Source organism: Lutra lutra, chromosome 16 (assembly GCF_902655055.1).
Source record: "Lutra lutra chromosome 16, mLutLut1.2, whole genome shotgun sequence".
Lineage (NCBI taxonomy): Eukaryota > Metazoa > Chordata > Mammalia > Carnivora > Mustelidae > Lutra > Lutra lutra.
Window position 1 is genome coordinate 32452725 of NC_062293.1, and position 19982 is coordinate 32472706.

The 19982-nt window shown below is 50.9% G+C and overlaps 1 protein-coding gene across 5 annotated transcripts in view; it reads right to left on the bottom strand.

Moving 5' to 3' along the window:
* Positions 1–5134, bottom strand: part of CUEDC1 (CUE domain containing 1) — an 83141-nt gene extending 78007 nt beyond the window's left edge. For 2 of the 5 annotated variants that reach the window (XM_047707459.1, XM_047707460.1), the window contains exon 1: positions 4826–5134. The gene's annotated coding sequence lies outside the window, so the exon portion shown is untranslated. Of the gene's footprint in view, positions 1–1899; positions 2058–4825 lie in introns of all 5 variants that reach the window. The other 3 variants (XM_047707461.1, XM_047707457.1, XM_047707458.1) reach the window with 3 other exon arrangements.
* Positions 5135–19982: the final 14848 nt, after the last annotated feature.

The following is a 19982-nucleotide window of genomic DNA, read 5'->3' on the forward strand; positions in this document are numbered from 1 at the left end:
TGAGCAGTAACTTTTTTTGAAAATGTTTTTTAAGTAATCTCTACACCCAACCTGGGGCTCGAACTTACTACACTGAGCTCTATGGACTTACTACACTGAGCAGGCTCTTGGGACCGAGCCAGCCAGGCGTACTCTGAGCGGTAACTCTTAGGAGATTTTTATTTCTTCTTCAGCAACATCACTGCACACATTATAAGGGGTAACTCTTAAAAACCACAAGACATCTAGGAAGCCAACTGCATTTCCCGGTTCCTGACTCATCCTGGCCAGCATGTAGCTGGATCCAGAACATTCGGCCTTTGGTTCTAATCAGAGTTCATAAAGTGATGTCCTCCATGGCCAGATCAAAAGCCCTGGAGACAGGAGCCATCTTGTCCTCACTCATCTCCAGTGCCCCCTCTTGCAGAAACCTTCCCTTCCCCAAATCTTCTGGCTGGCAGAGCGTCCCCTCTGCAGAGCTTCGTCTCACTACAGTACTTGTCATGGCAACTGGAGTTCTAGGCTAACATATCTGTGTCCCCTACTAGACCACAGGCATCCTGCAGGCAGGGGCTGTGTCTTCATGACCTCTGTACTCGGGGTCAGGCCCCAATAGAGTGCCTGGCCCTTGGCCAGTGGTTCTCAGCAGTCTGAACATTCCAAGCATGTTCCAATGATGTCTGAACGTTGCATGGGCAGCTCTTCAAGCATAGCATGAACCCCTTCAACCTCCCTCCCATCCCCACCCCTCTATCCTCTTCATCTCTCTCCACCCCTAGCCCAGGAGCAGTCTCTCTAATAATTTCTCTAAGGATGGAAGCTCTGCAGCCAGGCCTCTTGGATTCAAATCCTGGCTCTCCCACCTTCTAGTCATGTGATTTTGGGCAAGTCATTTCACCTCTTTACATCTGTTTCTTGACTGAAAAAATAGATATCACATCTCATAGAGTCTTGTGAGAATGAAATGAGCTGATCTATGAGAAGCACTTGAAACAGGGGCTGACCCATAGTCAGTGCTCGGTGAGTGTTAAAATGTCCATTTCCCCAATTCCTTCCTTCCGGAACCCTCCTCCACACTGCAGCTTCCACTCCTGACTGCATCTTGGGCCTGTCCCCAACCCCATTAGACTCCCTTCCTCCAGGCCCACTTTCCCCTATTCCTCCAGGACCAACGTTAGCATCAACATAAAAGCTGTGCAACTCTTCTAACTTGTTATGAGCCTCTCCCCCACTCCCAGCCCCCACCAGTTTACAGGGCAAAGTCTCCAAAGAGAAGGGAGAAGAGTTGGTTCCACAGCAGGGTTACAGATGACGCTAAGTCATTCTGCACCCAGCTGTGCTGCTTTCTTGTCACCCTTGACATTTCAGGCTCCCCGTCTCCCCATCACGCAGTCCCCTTTGCTCATAATTCAAAACCCTCACCCCACTCCATCTGACCCCTTCTAAAGCCAGCCTCCGCCTCTACAGTCTTTACCAAAGATTTTCATTAACAATAAGAAGTTTCAGAACATTAGCACCCATGTGCGGGAATAATAATAATTAATAATCGCTTCTGCACTAAGGAAGTACACTACACTCTTTGGTATACAGGTTAGATCTCCTTCCACACTTTCTAAAGCTGAGAGACTGAAGCATTTACAAAATCAGAATGGAAGATGAAGGGCTGGGACTTTCACTGTAGATCCTACACTCTAAACTACTGGGCTTCGATGGGGAAGGGCTCAAAGGAGCCCCAATGGCCTCCTGGGGGAGGAGGTTAGAGGGAGCTGGAACTTTTTTCTCCCACCCATCATTCCTCAAAGACACTGGGTGCCACCGTCACAGAAATGAAAAGGTCACATTTTACAAGGGAGTTTATGTTTGCAGGCCCTGTTCTAGCATTTATCATTTATGACCGGTTTTAAAAATAAGAGTCCTCACCGCATGATTAGGAGTGCGTTATTCTGCTCTGACACACGGGAGGTGCTCCCCGGGAGGTTGCAAGCAGAGCTATCGGAGAGGCACGGAGTCAGCCACCACAGCCAGAATCCCAACTTCACCAACAGGTGCTGTCCATTGCAGCAGCGGACAGGCAAGTCCTGGCCACGGAGGAATGTGAATTTTTAGTTGCTGTCACAGGACCCTTACATCTCACCAAGACAACCTCCAAGTCCCAAGTTCAGGGACTTGGACCACTGCCTCTCCAAGGCCCTCTATGGCTCTTACTTCCAGTGGGCCTAGAAGCCAACAAAAACGGAGGCCTCTCCTCCTCCAGGCCATCTTGTACAGTCAGGGGTGATCTCTGTCTGACTCCCAGCTTCCTGTCCCCAAGACTTTTGTCGCTTATTGCTGCAGGGTGGGGGGCGGGGGGATTGTCAATCAAGGCAGAGTAAAAGGAGGAAGCTCTCAAGGAGGACACAAGTGTGAGCACTACTATATACTGAATACTATGCAGGAGAGTTAAACAAAGCAAAATTCCCATGAACTACTTCTGTCTGGGGGTACTTGAGCCTAGGAAGGGCTTCCCAACACTGAAGCAGAGAAGTCAGAGATGGCAGATCTTACCAAAGGCTCTCCCATATCCCCAGCAAATGTAGACACCACAAACCTGAGCAGCCAAACTCAGGAGCTCCGGCTAAGAAAGACAAGGCAGGCCACACTTCCTGGGGGTGCACTGGGATTGGTGACAACCATCTTCTCTGCTCCCACTTGCCTTTTAAAGTCCAGCGGATCTAAGGAAGCTGCAGTAACCAGCTCCCGGCCTTGAACAACTCTGCCCCAAAACTTCAGCAAGGGGAGGAGTGTTCTCACACTTACACTCCCTACAGCAGGTCTTTCTCTCACCTCACCCCCACTTCCCCAAGATAAGCCGGGGCTCTTAAAGTGCCTGGCTCCTACACCCAGTAGAAGCACCAGAATATCATCCCATACCCTAACCCTCATATTTGCCTCTAATTCAGTAGCACTGTGGCCCCAGCCCTGGCCCTTCCCACCACATAGCAAAATCAGCCCTTGGAAAAGCCCCCCCACCCCACACATCTGCCCCCATCCTCTGGCTAACTGTAGGGATCCAGAGGTTCCCAGGTCTCTATGGCCACACACCCAAAGTTGCATGAGAAGGTCATGAGAAAAGACCTCTTGGGAGGTCTGCTCTTCACACCCTGGATTCTTCACTGACCGGCCACAAAGGAGGGAACTGTTCTGAACGGCCTATGCGGGACCAGACTGTGGATCAGGGGTCTTGAAAGGGGTTCCAGTTCCACAGGGTATGGTAACATTCTGAGAGTGCATACAGAATGTGTCCCTGAACGCATGTGTGCTTGAGGCAGGAGCAGTTGGCGCTTTCACCAGATTCTCAAAGGGGCCCACGACCCCAGCCTGTGGCCCCAAGGTCCCACCACGTCATAGTATCGCTCCTAGGCCATCCTAGCTGGCCAAGGTCTCTCTCCTGTTTAAGGATGTGCCCAGGCCTGAGGCACCACTCCTGTTCCCTTGTCTTCTGCTCCTTCCAGGTGCAGAAAGGGGACACAAGTGTCTCTGACCCAACCGTCCTGCACACACCCTTCAGCCTCCAGGTGACCTGAGCCAGGTTTCTCTCTCTCTTCCAGAGAGGCCACCCTCTGTTCAGAATAGAGGTCCCACTTGATCCCATGAGGGGACCAAATCTTATGGTAAGAGGACTCCTCTATGAGAGAAGCCTGTGTCCCTCACCTCCTTCAGGTGGCCACCCCCACCCAGGCTGTAAAGATGAGAATGCCTGCCAAAGAAAAGGGATGAGAGGCCAGAACATCTCCCTGAATCCTTTCTCCTGGACCAGGTGGCTCAGGGTGCTGCAGGATAACCAACAGGAAGGGTGATTTCCCACACTCAGTGGCACTCCTGCTCAGGGGCCAGGTGGGGAGTAAGGTAGTCTCCTTGCATCCAGTGCCACCTCTATGACATCTTATTTCTAAACTCCCAGTCATTCCCCTCACCCTCCACTCTCACCCAATAAATAAATAAATAAATAAATAACGAAATAAATATTAAGGGAAAATCTAAAACCTCCTTCCCCTAAAACAAATTCCTCTCCGGGAATTTATTTTCCATATAAATTTCCTGCAGCCCAAACTTCTTTTAAGGGTAAAAGAAATGGCCAAGACTGGGCTGGGTGTAAGGCAACAATGCAAGGAGAAACTGAAGAGGAAAGAATGAATAAAAGCCATCACCAGCCCCCTGGAGCTTAGAGCCCCGGGCACACCAAGCCGGAGGGGCGGGGGAACAGGGGCGGGGACAGCGCGTTCTGAACTTTCCCTAGCGAGGCACCGGGAGATGCAGCTCCCAGGGGACCGGGTGGGACCAGAAAGGGCTGAACCGACCTGTGACACCGGCGGGGACAGGAAGCCAGCCTCCCCTCCTCCTAGAAGGAGCTCTGCCCCTGGCAGGCGCCCCCCACCAGCCAGCGCCCCCAGGCCGGAGCAGCGCTGCGAGGGGCGCCCACACAAAAGGGGGAGCGGCCGGGGCGGGGGCTCAGGGCGGCGCCCGCCGGGGGAGGCCTTGCTACCCTTCCCCGCGTCGCCCGCCGGCCTGCGACCACCCCCCTACCTCCGAGCCCCGCTCCCCACCCCCCGTGCCCGCCCGGCTCGCGCACCCACGGCCTGGGCGAGGAGGGTGGGAGTCGAGGGGAGGGGGCGAGGGCCGGGACCCCGCCGCGTGTGCGCCTGGGGCGGCGCGGGCTCCGTGGGAGCCGCGGCGGCAGCGCCGGGAATCAAACTCGCGCCCGCCCGGCCCTCCCGGCGGCGCCGCGGCGATCTGCTCCCGAGAAGGTGGGGCCGCCGGGCCGGGGGCCGGAGGAGGCTCGCGCTGGGGAGCGAAGGGAGGGTCTTACCGAGTAGCCGCCACGCGCGTCCGCTCCCCGCGGGCCCGAGGGGCCGGCGGGCGGGGGAGGGGCCGCGATCCGGCGGCGGTGGCGGCGGTGGCGGCGGCGGGCCCGGCGCGGCGGCGCGGCTGGGGCGCGGGAGGCGGAGAATGCGAGGCGAGTCCAGCTTCCTAGCGGCGGGCGGCGAGAAATGCAGCTGTCCCTGCGCGGCCGCCGGCGGGGCCACAAGTGGGGCCGCGCGGGGAGGAGCGGGGCCGCGGGCGGGGCGCGGGCCGGGCCGCGGCGCCCCCAGACCCGCTCCGAGGCCCGACCCCCTCCGAGAGAGGAGGGGAGCGGGAATGGGGTGGAGGAAGCCGGAGGAAGCGGGGCCGGGGGGGGGGACACCGGGGGAGAGTTAGAAAGGTTCCCCCCTCACCGTGTTCCCCCTCCGCGCCGGCCGCCGTGAGTCCCCGCTGGCGGGCCGGAGCGCTTGAGAGAGGAGCCTCGGTCTCCCCGCACAGGGCGGATTGCCGGGCGTCCTGCCTCTCCCTCCCTCCTTGCTTGGGGACTTGCGCCGGGAAGGCGACCCCGGAGATGGGGGGGAGGGGTGGGGAGCGGGGACCCGAGCCCTCGGCTCGGAGAGGAACCTAAGAGCTGGGCCGCCCCCCCCGCCTCCCCCCCCCCACCCCGGGTGCGGAGTGCAGTCGCACCTTTGGGCCCAGGACGGCTGGGGTGTGGGGGAGGGGCAGCCCCTGGGAGTCAGGGTTCCGGAAAGGAAACCCAACGCGGAGGTCAGAGGAGATGGTGAGGAGGGGATCAGGGGATGGAAGGTGTTACCCATCACACACCATCAGATCCCTCCTGCTATGTCCCCAGCTCCTCCTGGCATCCCCGGTTACTTCGGGGGCTCCTGAGCCCCGAGATTTTCCACAGAAAAACTTGTTCAATAAATGGGAAATCAACTTTGTTCTTTTTCCACGTGGTTTGCTTTCAGACTCCCAATTTGAGGGTAGGAAGGGTGGGGCAGGTGGGGACAACCCAGCGGCCTGCACTGAAGAGGCGCTCCCTGGGAGCTCTGAAGAGGATACAGTTCCGGGTCTGCACCCTCCTCTGAGACAAACGGGCCTTAGAGGCCCACTTCCCATCTGGGCCCAGACTCCAGGGAATACCCCCCTCTCTTCTCTTGAGGGCTTGCCTTCCCCTAGCTCTGCGGAGACAGATCAGCTTGCTCAGCCACAAAGACATCTGATGGTAAAAACCACAAACCAAAGTGCCCCAGTCACCGTGTGTTTCCATCATTTGCATGTCAAGGGAAAGTTTCTTTAGCGAGTTGGGAACCTGGGAGTGGGGGGAAACCTCAGCCACACCCTCCCTGGGGAGGTTCCACATCAGGTTACCTGATGGGCACAGCTCTAGAACTAGGTTCCCAGACCCTCTGAGGATCTCCAGTCTCCTCCCACACTCTTCTCATGCTCCTTCACTTGGAGATACATTGATTTCGGGGGTGGGGCCTTGAAACCCCAGGAGGTAGTCCCTAGACCCCAGGTTAAAGATCCTTAAACTAGACAGACTGATTCATGCCTCTATGCTGATTCCTGGCTGCGGTCCTGAAGTTGTGACTGGGGGCTCGGGGCTGACCCTTCTTGCCAGTCTTCTAGATCAAGTCATTGCAGGTGTTACCTCACTCCCTCCCACCGCGCAGTTCATCTGCCCCTTTTCTGCTTACTTGCAGGATCCTTCTGCAGTTCCTCCCTGTCACCTTGGCATTTCAGAGCCTGCAAAATGCACGGGCAAACTTGGAGATACCCCTCTTTGCATTCCCCTCTGAGTATCCATAAAATCTTTTAATGTATTATTAATAGAGTCATCAAATGAAACCAGTCACTCGAATGGATGTTCTCCCTTGAAGGCCACTTTTTGGGCATTGCTAACCTACTCTTCTGTTCAGGGCTGTCTTCCTGGAAACTTTTCCTCAGTCCCCTCCCCTGCCTCTCACAAGCCCCTGGGTAAACTCCCTCACTCCCGCCACTGCCTCTGAGTTGTGAGCTCCCCGGGGTTCCCAGGCCAGGCCTTCAGGTTCCCTGGACATCTCACAAGCAAGGAGCCTGGAATCCAGCTCAGAGCCCTTCCCTCCCCAAGCCTGCTCCTCTTCCTCTGGCTTGGCAGCCGGAAACCTCAGTCCTCAGTTTCCTTTGACCTACATTCTATTGACTCTCTTATTCCCCAGCTTCTGCCCTGGGTCAGGCAGAATGAGTCTAAGCTCATCTAAGAGGATGAGATGTCCCTGCACTTTCAAGCCCAACCCTCCTGCTCCAGGAGACTCCACCAGTTCTTTCTTTCTCCCCTTCTGTCTATTTCAAACCTACAAACCTGAAGGATGCCCCCTTTTTAAGAAGCCCTTTACCCGATCCTGCCCTGCCCTGCCCTCAGGCCACACCCTGGTTCTCTCTTTCCCATTCCTCGACAGGCTTCCTCTAAAAAGAAACCAGACATACTCTGTCTGATTCCTCAGCCCCGCTGGATCCTGTAGTCTGACCTCTTCCCCCAGCATTCTGGGGACAGACAGCTCTCAGCAGGGGGCACCAACCAGCCCCCCCCCCGCCCCGCCCCGGCCCCCAGTCATTTCCACCCAGGGCCTCCTCTCTGCCCCATTCTACCCCCTGGCAACCCTCCAAGCCCTTGAAATTTTTTTCCTACCAGCTCCTGCCTTTCTTTGGCTCTGCCTACTCTAAGAGCTTCTCCGGGGCACAATCCTCTTTAGTTTCCCGGAGATCCCACCGTTCCACTTGCTTGCTGCATGTCTCCAGGGCAGTTGCTGAACTTTCTTTGTGCCTCCATTTCCTACCTTATATTTGGAGCTCACAACAGTGCCTACCTCAAAAGATTGTGGTGAGAATGAAACCAGTCCACACATGGAGGCCCAGAACACTGCCTGACACATGGAATGTTCTAGAACGGACAGCATTGTCGTTACTGATAATGGCATTAAGGCATCTGCTGTCAGCCATCTGTGGCGCCGTCCCCTTCCGGTACCAGCTCCCTCTCCTGAGCTCCTGACTGGAATGTCTGGCTGCCATGGACAGGCTGGCCCAGAGCCACCTCACCTCCAGCATGGCAAGCCTGGAACCCATGACCTCCACATCCTCCTTTGCCAGTTGCCTGAAGGTGGGCACCTCCCATTCATTTGAGCTACCAACCTCACAGGCTGCCTTTCTCCTCTCCTGCTTTAAACCCCTGAGTAAATTCAGGACTTTCTACTTCCTTAATTTTTCTGGAATCTGCCCCCACCCTTGCCTTCCAATCCATCCCCTCCAGTGCACTTATCTGCTAAAGCCGAGACTGCCCATGTCTCTGTCTTGTTGAAAGACATGGATGACACCCCGTGGCTTGGAGAATAAAACCTAAATTCATTCAAGAGGCCCTTCCCGGTCCTCACCCTCTCCCCGCATGCTAGAACAGTCAAGGCCGCTTGCTGTTCCCACAGAGGAAATGGGAAAGTGAGGAAAGCTTCTGGCCAAGTCTGTGGCTATATTAAGCACAGATAAAATGGGGGTGTGTCTGCCATGTCCCACGTCTGCCATGAGGCTGAGGCTGCTGGAGAGCTGTGTGGCTCAAGCTTGGAGACAGCGGGTCTCAGCCGGACCCCAGGGAAAACAGGACATTTCCCTCCTGGGACTCCCGCAGCCCCACACAAATGCTGGGGCACACATCGTGGACAAGAACACGTGGCTGTGGCTGTGGAAACAACCACATTGTCTCAGCCACCAAGAGACCCTCTCCTTTTATTATCACCAAAAGCTGCTTAATCAGGCCAGAGGTGGAAAAGAAAGTGGTGTAAACATCCAGATAATTTGGGTAATCCTATCCTTTTCTCCATCTTCACGGATCTGACCAAGAAACTCAGAGGAGTAACAGTGGTAACACATAGGAATTTTGAAAAAACACGTGGGTGAAACATGGGAACAGTGGAAACATTTTTTACTTTAAAAGAATGCGGAAACAACCCCCTCCCAGGATGGTAACTAGATGAATGCCTGTGGGATTGACTTCTCAGTCTGACTTCATCTGAGAGAAGGACCCCCGGGCTCCTCACCCCTTTCCCAGAGCCCCAGCATGAATGCCATGCCTCTAGCACTTTCTGAGAACCTTCCTTCCCTTACATAGCGAACCACTCCCTGGGTGTCCCTCTGCCCCTCCTACTGGGTTGGGGTATTATAGTTACTCTCCACATGAGCTCCTGGGAGGCAAGGGGTGTCTTCTGTCTCAGTCACTGCACCTCCCAGTCTGGCAGACCCCATGAGCTGAGTCCGGATCTTCCTCAACTTATAGTGGAGTTCCATCCAATAAATGCATCATAAATTGAAATCGTCCTAAGTCAAAAACGCATTGAATACATAGAAACTACTGAGTTGCCCTAACTGTGCTCAGAACACTGACTTCAGCCTCCAGCTGGGCAAAGTCACCTTCCCCAAAGCCCACTTGATAATCAAGTGTTGACTATGTCATGTAGTTGATTGAATACTGTGCTGAAAGTGAAAAACAGAATGGTTGTGTGGGTACACAATGGTGATTGGTACATTTCAGTTGTGACTCTCCCAATCTCGGGGCTGGCTGGGAGCTGGGTCCTGCTGCCTCGTATCACGGGAAAGCATTGCACCACGTCTCGCTAGCCCGGGAAAAGATCCAAATTCACAATTCAAATTACAGTTTCTACTGCATGCCTATGGTCTTTGCACCATCATAAGTTGAAACATCATAAGCTGGACCATCGAAAGTCAGGGGCTTTCTGTGAGTATTTGCCGAAGGACAGACCTCTGACAGGTGGGTGAGATGCATCTGGCTTGCCCTTACAAACACCTGTCTTCTCTTCACTGATACCAGTTTGTAAGGTTCCAGGGGTCCTGCCCTCCTATCCAGCAGCTGCCAGCTTATCCTCTACAAGGAAGTGGAATGGAAATCGGGCATACATAAATGGAATTACAGGTAACCATTAAGATTATTTGTAAAGAATATTTAGTGTCTATAAAGATGCTCATGAGGGGCGCCTGAGTGGCTCAGTCAGTTAAGCGTCTGCCTTTGGGTCAGGTCATGATCCCAGGGTCCTGGAATTGAGCCCCACATCAAGCTTCCTGCTCAGCAGGGAGCCTGCTTCTCCCTCTGCCTGCCGCTCCCCCTGCTTGTGCTCTCTCCCTCTGTCAAATAAATAAATAAAATCTAAAAAAAAAAGTTCATGATATGTTATGCAAAAGGGAGGCAACAAAACAGTTTATGCAGTATGAGCCCATTTATCTTTATTTAGTTAATTATAAACATAGAAGAAAATATGTCAACTTATTAACAAGTTGTTAGATGAGAGTTTTATATATTACTTTTGTTTTATTAATGATTATTTTTAATTAGAGATGCCTGGGTGGCTTAGTTGATTAAGTGTCTGATTCTTGGTTTCAGCTCAGGTGATGATCTCAGGGTCTGAGACGGAGCCCTGTGTGGGGCTCCCAGCTCAGCAGGAGTCTGCTTGGGGTTCTTTCTCTCTCTTTCCCCCTCTGCCACGCTTGCTCACGCCACGTGATCTCTCTCTCTAAAGTAAGTAAATAAACAAATAAAATCTTTAAGAATGTAATTATTAGTGGTATTTTTCTCGACTTCCTAAATTTCCTACAGTGACCATACTTTCCTTTATAATCCTATATATGCATCTGCCTATACTGAGCCTTCAGGATCCCTGTGATGGGAAGGAGGAAAGTCAAACATAAATACCTTTCCTCCATAATCGAGGGTGTTTTTGTTTTTTTTTTAAGGTTTTTTATTTATTTATTTGACAGGCAGAGATCACAAGTAGGCAGAGAGGCAGACAGAGAGAGTTGGGGGCGGGGGAAGAAGGCTCTCTGCTGAGCAGAGAGCCCGATGTGGGGCTCAATCCCAGGACCCTGAGATCATGACCTGAACTGAAGACAGAGGCTTAACCCACTGAGCCACCCACGAGCCCCCATAATTGTGTTTAACTTAGGTGGCTTCAATCCAGTTCCAGGACCATTTTTGTCTACCTCCCACATACTCCTACTGAGACCCCCGCAAAATGAACAGTATATGGCCCCTCCTCACCCACTAAGTCTAAGGGGAGAGTAGATGCAGAGCTGCCAGCAACTAATCCAAGGAAGAGCGGGACACTGATGGACTTCAAGGTGTGAGCGGAGAGCCCTGGGGCCGCACAGGGAGGAAGTGGCGCGTTCTCATGGGGAGAGGGCAGAGAGGGCGCCTTTGATGGACTGGCTTCTGGGCCAGGCCCGGAAAGCAGGAAACAGTCGTAACTGGGGAGAGGAGTACTGCATCTAGGGCACAGCTGGAGCAGGGACACAGAGCTGGGGGTGCTGTGGCGGGCTTGGACGGGGTGAACACCGCTGAGGCCAGAGTGCAGAGAGGATGGGCTGGCAACAGCAGCGGGGTGTGTGTGACGGGTGTGGGGCTAACACAGCGGGATGAGGCTGGAACGGGAAGCAGGGTTGACAGTGAATGGTGTGGAACAGCAAACTAAGAAATCTGCAGACAAGGCTATGCTACAGGCTCAGGCGTGGATTTCAAAATAGAATATTCACGTGTACTTCGAGTTTCCTGACAATGCCACAGGTTGAGGCGGAGAGGTCCCTGGGTCCTGCACCAGGCCATCTCCTGCAGAAAGCCAGCCTGGAGCTGAGCGTTTGGTATAAATATGTCAGAGAGGCTAGAGGTTCAGTCCTCGCTAGGAGCAGCAGATTCCTTCTTCCTCCTAAATGCTCCCTAAACCATGGTGTAGTGGTGAAGCACCCGGACCTTTGAGCCAGTCAGACCAGGGTACAAATAAACCCCTCCTGTGCCACTGTTTGCCAGCGGAATACTTAACCCGAGTCTCAGTTTTCTCAGGTCTAAAATGACAGTAAGAATATCACCTTTTTCCTCACTAGAAATAATAATAGTATGGGCCGCCTGGCTGGCCCAGTCATTAGAACCTGAGACTCTTGATCTCAGGGTTGTGAGTTCGAGCCCCATGTGGGGCATAGAGATCACTTAAAAATTAAAAAAAAAAAAATAGATGATAAAGTTTTGCAAACATTTGCAATGTGTCTGACTTTGCTTTAAGCACTTTTGCACATGTTAGCTCATTTAATCCAGAAAAACCCTAAGAGGTAGGCATTATTTTTTACTTCTAGTTTACAAATATGGAAACTGAATTGCTTCTCAGCCTTTTGGCTAAGATCAAGTGCAGATGTAGAAACTGAGACACAGGAAGGTCAAAAAGCTTTGCCCAATTTGCGACCATAAGTGGGAGAACATGATGCAAAGGCAGCCTGTGACTCCAGAGTCCAGGCCCTTCCCTACATTCCTGCAGAGAAAAATTATAATTATTATGAAAGCAAACACATAACGCTTACTATGTGCCAGATAATGTTTATATTCTTTGAAAAAAGATGTTATTTATTTATTTGAGAGAGAGAGAGAGAGAGAGAGAGAGAGAGCGCATGAGCAGGGGAAGGGGCACCAAATACAGGACTCCATCCTGGGACCCTGGGATCATGACCTGAGCCAAAGGCAGATGCTTAACAGTCTGAGCCACCCAGGCACCTCAATTACTATTTTTTAAAATCTCTACTCCCAACCTGGGGCTTGAACTCAGGACTATGAGATCAAGAGTTGCATGTTCCACTGCCTGAACCAACCAGGCACCCCCAACATTCACATTCTTACCTCGTTTATTTGTCAACAACCCTGTGGTAGGTACTACCATTAAGCCTTGTTCAGAGATGAGGAAACTGAGGCACAGAGAAATTAAGTGACTGGTTCAGGTTTCTTTGCAGAGCTGGAATAGGGATGCAAGTGGCCTGGCTGCAGAATCAAGTCCTCATCACTTTAATACACTCAAAGAAGGATGCCTGTTTTGCTTATTGTCATTCATATAATTCTCAAGAGGCCTGCCTGAGATCAGTTGAGTCCAAGATGTTTAAATCTGGTTCTTCCCAGTAATAGTGGTTCATGGAAGAGCTTGGGGATGGGGCAAGGTGAATATTCCTGAGCGGGATTTGGGGAGCAGAAGCACAGGTGAAGGAACATCTGGGGAGGGCTCCTTCTTGCCTGGAGTGAGAGGCCCTCAGCTGGTCCCATCAATGGCCAGGAAAAGAAGGACAGGAAGCTGACACTACGTCCGGGCACTAGTCGAAAGGCACAAATGTCTTATTCTTTGGCAGGAGAGCTTCCCTGAGATTGTACCACAGCCAGTTCCAAGGTGGTGGACAGAGGACCCTAGAGGGCTGAGTGCTGTCTTTGAGGGAGATTATATTTACTGGGTGTCTCTTTAAAAGAGAAAACAGTACCCTTTGGCAGGGCTGAGCCCTTGGGACAGGGGGACCCTAAACCTCTGTCAGGACTGGGTTCCCAGGGTCCAGACCCTGAGCCCCAGGTCCCATCCTTGAGCCTGCAGGGCCTGCTCCTTTTGGGTCAGGGGGAGTTAGAGGCCAGGGCTCAGTTCAGCACTGTTCCCTAGTCAGCAAAGTGTCTCATGATGGGGTTGGGTCAGAGGTGAGACACAGCCAATATAATAGCCCAGAGGGGTACCTCTACCCCCACAGGGTAGGATGACTAGAAGGCCTCACTGACATTTAAAGGAGCAGGAGGATAAAGACGTTTCTTTAGTATGGATTCATGGATTATTACTTTCCTTCAATGGCTTGTACTTTATTAGCATTATTTATTTTGATGCTTAGATTGTTCCAGATTTGGTCATTTGCTTGCTCCTATGTTCTTTCAGTATGCTCCCATTTCCTTTCCTATATTCCCATCCCTACCTTCTTGTGCAAAGAGATGTTTACACCACCATAGTAAACATCGAATCAGACCATCAGTGGACACTAAATCCAGGGGGAAATTTTGATGAGAAACAGGATATTTAAAGGGTCTTAAAGTGTTTCCCCACAGACTCCTTATTATTTGGCATGGGGAGAAAAGTAATTATAGAATGGAGAAACCGGGCAACACCTTGACTGGGTGATTGAAATTAACATCATCTGCGAGGGACAGAGGGCCATCGCGCGCCTCCAGATATGATATCCTGAGTACACATTGCTTCAGCAGTACGCCAGCTGAGAAATGCATTATCTCAATGTAACCAGGGGGAACATCAGATAAACACAAAATGAGGAACATTCTATTAAAAAAAGGCCGGGGTCAATAATAATAGTAATAATAATAATAATAATATGTCAGTTATGTAAATGTTCCAGATTTAAGGAGTCTAAAGAAACACAACCAACGGGGCGCCTTGGCAGCTCGGTTGGTGAAGCATCTGACTCTTGATCTCAGCTCAGACCTCGATCTCAGGATCATGAGTTCAAGCCCTGCTCTGGGCATGGAGCCTACTTTAAAAATAAAGCAACACCACCACTAAATGCAATAGCTGACCCTAGACTAGACCTTGTACTGGGGGGGAAAAATGATATCAAGGATGGACAAAATTGGAATATGGATGGTAGATTAAATAAAAGTATTATGTCAAGGTAAGTGTATAAAGTTCATAAGAGTGTAAGAGTCTATCTCTATTTTTAGGAACTACAGAAGTATTTAGGGATAAGGGCCATGAGGTATGAAACCCTGTAATGGTTAAAAAAAAAAAAAAAAGAGGTCATATGTGATTAAACAAGGGATATAATGTTAACAATAGGTGAATCTAGGTAAAGGGTATACAGGTGTTTTTGGTAATCTTTTTCTTTTTGCAACCTTTTGTAATTTTGAAATTATTTCCAAATAAAAAGCTTTTCAAAAATGTTCCAGGCTCACTTTATGTGTTCCGTGTCCAAGCCCTGAAATCAGCTTTTTCTCCGAGGATCCTAGTGAGCAGTATTTAACCACATTAAAAAAGAGAGAGAGAGAGAGAAGAAAAATATTCCTAGCATATAGAACAAGATGACAGAAGGCAATGAAATGTGAAATGGAAGTGCGGGCGGTAGAAAGGGCCGGCTCTAGCAGCGGCGAGTCTTCTGAAACGATACCCCCTCAAAGGGAATCCCAAGAGGAACTGTGGTCATCCCCTCCGGGATGCAAAACCCAGTCCTCCCCCGGCCTCCCACAAGCTTCTCTCTATTCGCCGCACCTGTGTGATTTGGGTGCTGGATACAATAAACCGACAGGTTTGGCCATCGTTCCGGAACCAACACTGTGTTCGGCGGCACCTCATGTGCGGAAGCATAGAACTGCATTTTATCTACTTACATGGAAGGCGCACAACGATTGTGCGGAGAGAAGAAAGTGAAGCGGCTCTGTAACAACTTCAACCGGAGAACAGCTCTGGGTGAATGAGCACCCGCGCCCGGCCAATCAGAACGCAGGAAGGCGATTTCACCCAATCCCGGCTCGGCGATGCTCTCCTCAGGGCGGGGCCCACACGACCCGGGTAGGTGGCTCGCCGCTGCTACCCCGCCGCCCTGCAGTAACTCTAGTAGGCCCTGGCGCGGGGTCTGGGCGGGGGGAGGCATGGATCGCCGAGAGGAGGTCGGCGAAGTAGATCTGGCCAAACGGTGGAGGACGCTAGTCTTGTCAGTCTGGGCACCACAGTAGCTTGACCGAGGCACCCCTGGCAAAAGCCACGTTTGCCACGCTCTCTGCGGGGTTCCCCCTCTCCAAGAGCCTGAGTCCAGAACGCCTTCCTTCGGGAGAGCAGGGGAAGCAGGTGTGAGAAGGCTGTCAGGCTTCTCTGCCCGATCCTGCCGGGGTAGGAGGCGGCGCTTCCCTTCCTCTTGGGAAGGTAGGAGGTCAGGTCTGTGCCAGGCTTGCAGCCAGCTTTAAGAAGAACTAACTCTCTGATTGTCAGGATGGCGGGACCGCAGAGAAGAGCGAGGGGTACAGGCGTCTTGTCGAGATGTAATACATGTGGGGGAAGGAGGCGAGATGGAATGTCTTCTGTGAAGCAAGATGCGCAATCCCCAGATGGGCACACAGCGTGGCAGCTCTTCCAGGCCTCCCAGCCTGGTGGTTCTTCCCTGGGTCTAACCTGAACCCTCCGGGCCGCATCTCTGGCCAGCCTTCAGTTAGCTGCTCTTTGGGAGATGGGTCTTCCAGCTAACTTTCTCATTCTTAGATGGGGCTCTGGTCACTGTGCTGGATGCCGTTCCTCAAAATCTGAGAGGTTGGGGAGCCATGCAGGAAAGCATTCAGCTCCTTTGTAAGTCTTACAGAGAATGCAATTCCTTCCTCCGAGGAAACTGATGTCGCTGTTACTGAGACAGGAAATAGGAGGAGCAGGTGGAAGTGGGAATCCATTCTTGTTATCATTATTTTATAGCTGAGCAAACGGAGGCCAGCGAGGCTATGCATCTTGCCCAAGATCACACAGCTTCAGGTTTTATATAAAATATTTTATATATTTTTTTGGATTTATACCCAGGCTTGTCAGATTGCAACCCTGTATTACAGGGGCCTTATGCCAGGTCTCACCCTGCTCAGGATCCTTTGGGGGTCTCACTTACCTGTTGCTGCTGTTTCTGGCCTTGGTACTTAGTTCTTTGCTGTGTTTCAGGTTTCCCAGACATGGGGATTCATCCATACAAAGGAAAGTCAACAAAACCCCAGGTGCCATGGCCCCACTAATTTGGAACCAAAGATTTAAGGGGCATAGGACCTACAGCTGAACTTAGAAACCAGAGCGTGCTAGACTACCTCCACTTTATTTGGGCATCTCCCAACTCCTCCTATCATACTGAGGAGGAATCAGCCAACTGCCTCATGTTACAGGGAAAGTTTCAGAGGAAGCAAGATTTAAATTGGTTTTGAAGGATATTTACTGGTTCACAATAGAACAAATGTGTTGAAGGGTGGCCTGTTGGGAGAGCATTTTTTTTTTTTTTTTAAGATTGTATTTCTTTGAGGTAGAGCTGGAGATAGAGCACAAGCCAGGAAGGGGGAGAAGAGGGAGAGGAAGAAGCAGCCCCAGTGCGGAACTTGATCCCAGAACCCTGGGATCATGACCTGAGTCAAAGGCAGATGTTTAACCAACTGATCCACCCAGGCACCCCTGGGGAGGACATTCTACGTCTGGAAACAGCATATAGAAAGGCTCTGTCTCCTTTGTTCTTTGTCCCCAACTCCGGCCTTGCCCCATTTTCCTCCTGCAGAGATCCTTCACAGCCACAGAGCTTCTGGTGTTGACAATGTGGCAGAACTTCTCTTGTGTTGGACAGGCCACTGTCAGTCAGGGCCTACTCTCTTGGGATGAGTCTCTGGGATTCCAGGAAGGGGGACGCCCACCTCTTCAGCTGAAAGTGGCTCATGGGTCCACCTTGGGGGATTCCATACTAATCACTTAAATCTTGCCTGTTTCTTCGCCTACTGATGCTGTCTTTTTTATGGCTAAAGAACACATCTTTTCTGCTCATTGACTGAAGCGGAAATGACCACAGCTGACTTGGACTAGCAGCCTGTCTCAGAGTCCCTGGAGCAATCATGTCCAGCCCAAGACAGATGAATGGAAAGGGAAGGGGATCAGGGTGATGGTTACACCACAGGAAGCACAAGGACATCGTCTCCAAAATCTCTCTCCCCTTCTTGGGCCTCTTCCTAACCTCCAAGTCCCCCATTCCCTCTTCCCACTCTCCCTCCTCCCCATTAAGCAAAGTTGATGTCTCTCTGGCTCTTTTCCCATCATTAACAAAGCCAGGAATTTCTTGGCTTATAAGCAAGGGCCTTGGGTACCTAGGCTCCTTCAAGTCAGATCTCTCAGTGGATTAAAGTGACTGTGGTTTTGGTGGCTCCCCTGATTGCCCCAAAGATTGACAAAGATTTAACTTTGCATCCCAGTGCCTGAGGCTGGCTCCTCTCTCCATGAGCAGTCTTGTACCTGGGCACTGACTTTCAGATGGAGCTCGTGGACCAATCACTTGGAGGGCATGTCCCTTCCTTTGTCCCCTGGTTTGCTTGTCCTCTGCATTTGTCATGCCAAAGGAATAGCTCACTGGCAGAACACAATGTTGGTCTCAAATGTCCATCTTTAGCCTGGTAGTTCTTGCTCCAGGTTCTTTATAAATATGTTTAGGAAAAGATGACATACAGGTAACAGGGCTGATGCAGCCAAATGCAGATGAAACTCACTTTGAGAAAAATCCAGAAAGAATATAAATTTACAAAAACACTCCAGAGAATTCCTTCTGCATAGCTGGCAGTTACATACTCAGAAAGAATCCATTCCAGTAAGAATAGTGATTTTAAATTCTTATTTTATGCGATCTTTAGGGATTGGAAAGGAGATGGGATGTCAATTTAGGATAATCAAGGATGAAGATAATTTCTGAAATGATGATGCAAGCCAGTGGTGATACATAATCTGAAGCGTGAAAAATCCCTTCTCTTACCCTGACACAGCAGTTTTTGTAAAGTGAAGTATACTTGACCCTCACGGTCCAAGGCCAAGATCTGGGTCAAGTGCCCATTTGGAGAAAGGAAAAGCTAACTAGCCAGCCCGTGACAGGTTAGGCTAGACTACACAAAAACCCAAAGCAAAGCCTTTGACTGTCTCCCCATTCCCTCCCTGGGAACTAAATGGGTCTGACTGCCCAAGAGTGGGCAACCAGGAGAAGCTAGAATCCAGATCAATGCACAAAGCCAATCAAGTACTGGGTCTGGAACCATCCCACACTGACCTGCCCCCACCTCCATTTTTTACAAGACCAGGAGGAGATTATCCAGTAATCTGCCAGGGTCAGCCCTGCTGTGGGGGATACTTATAGGCTCAAATGGGAACAAATGGCATTCATGCAGGCTATGAGACTCTTTAAGGAGGAAATGAAAAGAGTGCAGGACTGAGGGCCAGATTTATTGGGGGTGGGGGGGGGGAAGGGATTACATCTCATGAACACACGGGACTTTTTGTCTAGGGATCCTTGAGGACACTTCAGGAAAAACCTTCACTACCAAGGGACCAAACTGCAGGGCCCCTTGAAAAGAGCAGAGACGTGGACAGCCAGGGCTGTAAAGATTAACTAGCAACTCAGTGAAATAACACTTCCCATTTCCAGACAAAAGCAACACGAGAAACACCTTTTCTCCAGCTGTTTTCACTGAGTCAATAGAGACTAAAGCAATTATCAGAAGTTTGGGAAGACTCAATTCTGTATAAAACAGATGTAGGTATCCAAGACTTTTTCACTAAATGAGGTGTCAGATTCATCTGAATCTGCTGTCACTTGAGTACTCACATTGTTTCTCTTAACAGCATCCTTGGAGGTAGCAACCACACTTGAATCGCCTTTACAGGCCCCTTTTACTGCCCAACAGTGCTTGGCACATGGTTGGTACCCAAAGGACATCTGATGAATCTAGCTGAACACAAATGGGTACGAGACCCAGCCTAAAACCCTTTACAAGTAAAGAAACCAGGTTCTAGAGCATGAGAAGCATTCTAAACCCATTTTTTCTTTTGGGTAGAAAAGATTTGGCCTGTGGCCACTATCCCAAAGCCTGGCTTCCTGGCTTTTCCTCAAGCTGACCAGCAGGAGTACATCTCCTGCAAGTCAATCTGGTATGTTTCCACCCTCCCTTCTCAGTAGGAGCTCAGTACCAAGCAGTCTGACAGTACTCCCTCCCCCTTTCTCCAGCCCCATACCAATGGGTACACCTGGAGCAGCAGTGCTTTAAAAAATTTCTCTACCATCAGAGTGAACTGGTGAAGCTTCTGAGATATTAAGCAATCCATCATAACATTTGTGACCGGTTAACTTTAATTTGTCAAAATAAATCTGCAGTATTTTGCATGTTAGTAATACAGTGCTGGTATTGACAGGAAAAATCATCATCTGCTTACATAGAAACCTTCATTTAGGAGCACACCTTAGGAGGGAAATGGGTATACAATAAAAGGCAAATGCAGGCCAAGCAGCGAGCCCTAGAGCGTAACAGGCTGGATGTCAGATTTGAGGATTATCTAATACAACTGTTTAGCTGCCAATCTGATAAAGGGAAGCTCTCAACCAGGTTACAACCAGAAGGGAAAACAAACTCTGCTTTTTCGTAGCGCGGTGGCCGTCGTGCCTTCAACACTTGGTTGAATCAGTTCATCAGCATCAAAATTCAATTCCAGTTCCAAGACACGGGAGAATCTCACCACACAACCTACTTGGCCCCCATCTCAGTGGCCCGCCACCACCCCCTTCCTGCCAACTCTCTCCCTCCCAAAAGA